The sequence below is a fragment of the Chelonoidis abingdonii genome, chromosome 1 (genome assembly GCF_003597395.2).
Source record: "Chelonoidis abingdonii isolate Lonesome George chromosome 1, CheloAbing_2.0, whole genome shotgun sequence".
NCBI lineage: Eukaryota > Metazoa > Chordata > Testudines > Testudinidae > Chelonoidis > Chelonoidis abingdonii.
In genome coordinates this window covers 95,186,687-95,193,540 of record NC_133769.1, presented here as the reverse complement: position 1 = coordinate 95,193,540, position 6,854 = coordinate 95,186,687, and the positions used below count along the sequence as shown (strand labels likewise).

Genomic DNA, 6,854 nt, shown 5'->3' with positions numbered 1-6,854 from the left:
GTTCTTGATAAAAATTTGAGTTGAAGGGGGGAAAAGTATGTTGCATTGCTCAAAAATAACCAACTTTAACCAGGTTAGGAAGGGAAATCTCCCCTCCTCCTCCTCTTCCTCTCCCCCACCCCTTCTCAGCTGGAGACAGGGTAATCACTACAACAATGGCAAAGTAAAGCTGGGAATAATGTGTATATTTATATTTTTGTGTATGGAGGGTTTCAAGAGGTATACGAAGGACCACTCCTCTACAGGAGAGGAAAAAGTAGGTTGAGAGGTGCTAGAAAGGAAAAGGTGGTTGGACCAGTACTTAGTGCTAGTTAGTAATACTAGGTTTTAACCTCAACACACTCCACTTTTCTACCACTGTCTCTATGAAGCATCATCAATTTGTCTCACACTCATTCAGCTAATTTACATTGCAGTTTGGTGATTCTACGTGTGTCACCAAGCTTTTAAATCTGACAAGGAAGATGCACATAATATAGCTACCTTTGATCACAGTCACTGGACTGAGCAGTGAGGCACACTTAATTGTGCTATGGAAATCAATCACATTACTCGTTTCAATTCCCAGCATATATCCATCTTGGCTTTTAACAGCCTATAGTGGTCCTGATAAAATCCAAATGATTATGCTGGGCAGGGGAAAGCATCTTGAGGAGTTAGTGGAGGTTATATCCACCCCACCTTTGACTCCAGTGATCGTTGAACCCTCCCAAACACTGGAATCTTTAAGGTTGAAGGGTGGGGGATGGCTAAACATCAACTGTTCTCATAGAATCAGATAGAAGCAACCTGGAGTGCTCCTTCTCATGTGCATTTGGCCTAGAGATTGCAACACTTCCTCATAGATTCAGATGTGGCTGGAGTGATTTGTCATCTCTAAATCAGACTACCACAATGAGCTTAGCATGAGGCTTTATCTTAAATCCATTTGGAAAATGAAACTCGAGCAAAATCCAGGAGCTGAGTTGTTAAATAAAATAGCTCTTTGAGTACACTACATCTGTCTCTGGGACATGCACTGGCTTTCAAGTAGTTTGACTTACCAACTTCTAGATGGCCTGGAACCTTTCTACGTGAAATACCACCTCTCTTCCTGTGATACTTCTATACATGAGTTCAACAGAGGAGCTGCTGGTAGGGCATTCTCCAGGAAGACCCCATGACTTTGGAGTTCTATCCCCAACTGTCTACTTTGAGACGGGAAGAGGGTATGAACTTTTTTCAGAGTTGGATGGCTCATGAAAGGTTGAAGACCTTGATTTACTGACTAATGGGAAAGCATGTTGCTGGTTTTTTTTTCCCTTTAGTGTTCCAGCATGTATGCTGAGCAAAGAATAGTAGCCATATTTACTTAAATAATCCATGTCCCTTTGGTCTCTTGTGTGAAACATTTTAAGATATACAACATATTGAAGGCTTTAGAGGAAACCCAATTCTATTCCCTGAAGAAAACCAGCTATGATAGAAATTGATTCGGTAGGTGGTGCTCTTCTCTCTGAATTACTATTGCATGGGCTACTGTGGTCGTAGGTGCTAGTGAAATCTTTCCAATTAAGCACAGATCTGAGGTCTTGACCTCTTGTGCTCATGAGGAATCCTCTGGTATTTTTCTTTCAAGCTGTCTTCACTCTTAAAACAGCCAATTACTACACGGAGGACAGCTAGAAAATAACTGTTGGAAGGATCTAGGTAACATTAGACACGTACAATTTCATCCAGAGATTCAGGAAAGTTTCTAGAAAATGAGACAAATCAGCACTCATGTCAGGGGAGAGTTTTTGCCCTGTTTCCCTGGACCTTGTCTGTCACATCAGAAACTAGCATCTGATAAGCAGATTGTGTCTCCTTCAGGTGAGAATCTAAGCCTAAGAATAATAGAAAACCTAAGTGAGGAAACCTAAATAAAGAAGTTTCAATAAACTGATTTTTATTTAACAATAAATAAGAATTGTAACAAAGCAAAAATCTAACTCTGCTACCACTCTGAAACCTTTCTAGTGAACTCTTCCATCCCTATGGATCCCATCCTTTCCCTCCTGGCTGTTGAGGCAGTTTAAGGCCCACGAGGCCAGCAGCTTCCTCAGTGGAGCGCTCCCCTTTGGCGTGGTACTCTTGGTGAAGCGCCAGGTGTTCACGGACACTGCGCAGAAGACAGAGATAAGTAGCAGCCTGGAAATGCAGCTCATGCTGGGCCCTGCAGAGTTTCTCACTGGTGATCTGTAGACAGGAAGAAGCCAATCAACAGGCTTAGCACACAAGCTAACGGGCTGTTCCCCACCACGGGAAGGGCGCGTATAGAAACGGAACCCGGGCACCCAGGGGCTGGCTGCGCGCCACGTGCTCTCTCCGCTCAGCGCTGCACGGCCAGTGTCCCGCTCCAACAGCGGTGGGGCGTTGGGTCACCTCAGCTCCACCCCGCCCGAGTAGGCAGCTCGTGTGACCGGCAAACCCGAGCCCGGGGTCGCTGCCGGACTTTGCGCAAGGCGAGGAACGCGGCGGCGGAACCCCGGCCAGGCTGCGCTGCAGGGGGCAGCAGAGAGCACCGCCCCGCCCTGGCTCCTGGGGACGGACTCCGAGCGCCGCGTGGAGCTCAGCGAGGCTCCCCGGGCCACGGGGGTGTTGCCGGCAGCTTCCTACAGCGGGGGGAGGGGTGGCTCGGCCAGCGGCGTCCCGCCCCGTACCCGGTGGGCGCGGAAGGCCTCCCTGAGGTGCTGATAGGCCGCCATGTCCCGGTAGGGGCGGCCCGCCTGGGCGCTCACGTAGCGCAGCTCCCGAAGGAGGCTCTGCAGGGTACGGAGCGGCGACCGCAGAGACGCCATGTTCTCAATCTTCCCCCTCAGCGCCCGTCTCCCTGCGCCCTCAGCCAATGGGGTGCCGGCGCCTCACCAATCAGCCAATGGGAAGCAGACATCTGGCGCAGACTCCTCCCCAATTAGGGAAAAGCAATCGAGCGCTAAAAAACCCCGAAACAAACTCAGGGAGGCGGCGCAATCGGGCGCTGAACTGTCCATTGCGGTCAGGGAGAGCAGGCGCCGCAGAAGCCCCCAGGATAGACAGTGCCAGGATGCGCTATAGAGGGCCGAGTTGCATCATCGCACCCACCAAACGCGCTGGCAGGGCGGGCAATCGAGCACCGAGGCGGATTCGCAATTGAGGGAAGGCGCTTCGAGGAGTCGCGCTGGCTGTGGGCGGAGTTTCTGGCGCGGTCTCTGCCTCCAGCCCCAGTGACCTTCGTTCCCCGCGGATTTAGTGCCCCCTCCCCCCCCCCGCGCCTCGTTTGTAGAACGAGTGGGGACTGGGGGCCGCTGTCCCTCAGCGCTGTCGGGTCCCGTCCCCGGGGTGCCCAGGGCCCAGACATCCCGCCGGGCCTCGCGCTCTTGGTCAGTCGCAGTCCCAGGCACCGCCCGGCTTCGCTGTGTTACCTGCAGGGGCCTGGTGCATTTACAGTCCCACCACGGGGCACGCGCAGCTCTGGGTAGTTTGTGACTCTTGCCAAACTCGCAGGCCTCACCTCTGAGCCGGAGGGAAATTAGCCCATAACAAATTATGAATAAAATGGAGAGTGGACACAGAAACCTGGCCTGCCACGTGACCATGCTCGTGCACAGAGAAATGGCTCTAGCTCTGGTTCTCAAACTGGGGGCTGTGAGGTTATTACATGGGGGGGGGGGTCGTGAGCTATCAGCTTCCACTCCAAACCCTGCTTTGCCTCCAGCATTTATAACGGTGTTAAATATATAGAAAAGTGTTTTATATAAGGGGTCACAGTCAGAGACTTGCTATGTGAAAGGGGTCACCAGTATGAAAATTTGAGAACCACTGCTCCAGGGGCTGGTGAGTGACAAACTGAGACGGACACTTAGTTGGGTTACCTACTCATGCTGGGCAGGAGCCAGGAATTCATTAATTCTGGCTAAACAAGTGACTTGCACTTTTCCTTATGTGTTTTACTTGAGCTTTAGACATCTGAGCTATTTTTAAGCCTCCTTTGCTGTATTTTGAATGCCTGGAGTCTTAGGACTGATGAGTAGCACTTTAATAACGAATGTTTGCAGTCCTAGTGCCTTGTGAGCAAATCTATGGCAACAAACTGGTGTGCAGCTCAGTGCTCACAAGCTAGTGTTACTAACTTATTTTATTTTGAATTTTGCTATCTGTTTTGCTATCTCCAAACCACTGGAGTCAAATGAGTACATGAGCCTCTCAGCTTAAATTTAAAGTTTCTATTTTTTACATGAATCCTAAAAGTTAAAAAATCCCACCACCACCAACTCTTCCCCAAACAACATCACCCCCCCACCTCCAACCAGACAAACAAAAATACAGACCTCTCCCCTTCATCCTTTGGAGCACAAGACATTCATCATTTTCTGCCATTTCTTTCTTGTGCTGGTCTGTTCAGGCTTCTGAGTGTCATGTTGATGGATTTGGCTTCTTTTTCAATTGGTCTGTATAATGTTTCGCTAAGTGGCCTGTTCATATGATCACTTGCCATGGAAGTCATGTTGTCATTAACGTGTGTCCTAAATATGTCCATTGTCTTCATACCACTGTTAGATTGTTCTACTTAAGAGTTTCTGATGTTGCAAGAAACTCTTTCCAGTGGAGTTTGAAGATCTTCCATTGGCATTTACTATCAGTTGATTTTCGTATCAACTTCTATAGATTTCCATGATGCCATAAAGGAGGGAAGGCAAGATACATTGCTGTTTTTTAAAGCTATCATTTTTGTCTGAGGGCCAATCATGTTACTTTTTCAAATCGTTTCAAGTTTATGAACATTTTTGGTGTTTTTTTATATTTGTTGTGTGACAAACAAACAGCATGGTGTCATCATCATTACACATCTCACTCCTTAGCTAGGTAAAATAACTTACTTCTTCTAGTGCAGGTGTGGGCAAACTGCAGGCTGCAAGCCGAATCTGGCCCACCAGCCATTTTAATCCAGACCTGGCGCTCCTGCTGGGGAGCGGGGTCTGGAGTTTGACCCACCCCGGTTCTCCAGCGGGGAGAAGGGTCAGGGACCTCTCCACCTGGCTTCTGGAAGCAGTGACATGGCCCTTCTCCAGCTCCTGTACATAGGGACAGCCAGGGTGCTCCACTCTGCATGCTGCCTCTGCCCTAAGCACTGCCCCTGCAGCTCCCTTTGGCCAGGAACCACAACCAATGGGAGCTGCAGGGGCAGTGCCTGCAGACAAGGCAGTGTGCAGAGTCATCTTGCTGCACCTCTATGTAGGAGCCAGAGACGGGACATACCGCTGCTTCCAGGAGCTGCCTGAGGTAAGTGCTGCCTGGGGCCTGCACCTCTGAGCCCCTGCCCCAGCCCTGATCCCCCTCCAAACCCATTGATCCCAGCCTGGAGTACCCTCCTACACCCCAAACTCCTCATCCCCAGCCCCATCCCAGAGCTCACACACCCAGTGGAGCTCTCACCCGCCCCGGAATCCCCAGCCTCGAGCCCCCTCCCGCACCCTGAACTCCTCATTTCTGGCCCTATCTCAGAGCCTGCATCCCCAACCAGAGCCCTCACCTCCTCCTGCACCTCAACTCCAATTTTGTGATCATTCATGGTCTGCCACACAATTTCTATTCCCAGATGTGGCCCTTGGGCCAAAAAGTTTGCCAGCCCCTGTTCTAGGGGTTCTTCATCCAGTCTAATGGTTACTTTTGTGACATTGAGAGCCGTATATTTTGTCTTCCACTTGTTAATGAGCCAACCAACTCCTTATGCTGTATCTGCCAAAAGCTATGCTCCCAGAGAGGGGGAGGGGGTGGGCAACCAGACGACTCTATCTTATTGAACCTGATTGCCATATAATATTATCAATCCCAAGCATTAAAAAATCATGAGACTTTAAAATAAGAGATTTTGGGTTATTTTTATTTGCTTTCTGGGATGTGAATATATTAAAAAAACAACAACGTTTATTAAAGTCTCATAATTTTGAAGCCAAACGCAAGATATTTAAAGGCTTGGAGTTGATAAAACTGTATGTTGATCAGGGTCAGCAAGATAGGCGTGTGGTTCCTCCCCCCGCTGTGGGGTAGTCAGTCAAAGATAATCTCATCTGAGAGGATGAGGTATTATGCTTCAACTCACCTCACTTCAAGTGTTCAGAGTTATGCATAAGGCTATATTGGGCACAAGTCACTTCTAGTGACTTCAGTCCATCCCCGAGTTGAGAGCACAGTGTGGAAAGACCTGTGAGGAGCAATTTGCCTCACAGGGATAAATAGTTTGGGAAAGGGGAAAAAAATTATCTTCACCCCAGATGGGACTCGAACCCACAATCCCTGGCTTAGGAGGCCAATGCCTTATCCATTAGGCCACTGGGGCTAGTATGAATGCTGGTTCTTCATTCGCTCATTTCTCCCTACGTCTGACCCCTCCCCCGCCCCCCTTTAACGAACACTGATTGGCCAATTTATTAGCACGCTCCCCCACCTTCTTGTCAACTGTAGACAAGAAGCTGTGCGCACATCCTTCTGGGACCTATCGTGTCTGCGCACCAGCGTAGTGCACTAGGTCATGGGAGTGGCGGCTCTCCCCGCACGGAACCCTGGGAAGTGTAGTTTTACCCGAAGACAGTGCGTGCAGTGCGGCGATGATGGCGCTGGGGGCAGTGCGTGGCCTTAGAACCTGGCCCCTACGATGAACTGGGGAGGCCACGGAGCAAAGTGGGGGCCCCGCTGCGTGCCAGACCCATCACCAGTCGCTCGTCGCCGCGGCCTGAGATCATGTCAGGCTGCCGCTCGCCGCCGCGCCAGGCTGCCACGTGCTGGGTGGCTCATAGAAGGAGCGAGTGGCGCCCTGTGCCAGTGGTGAGGAGGTACCGCTGCTCAGCTCCCCCCAC

The 6,854-nt window shown here is 50.2% G+C and overlaps 1 non-coding gene across 1 annotated transcript; it reads right to left on the bottom strand.

Moving 5' to 3' along the window:
* Positions 1–6,264: 6,264 nt before the first annotated feature.
* On the bottom strand, positions 6,265–6,337 carry TRNAR-CCU (transfer RNA arginine (anticodon CCU)). The gene has a single exon. It is a non-coding gene; the product is annotated as a tRNA-Arg (tRNA).
* Positions 6,338–6,854: the final 517 nt, after the last annotated feature.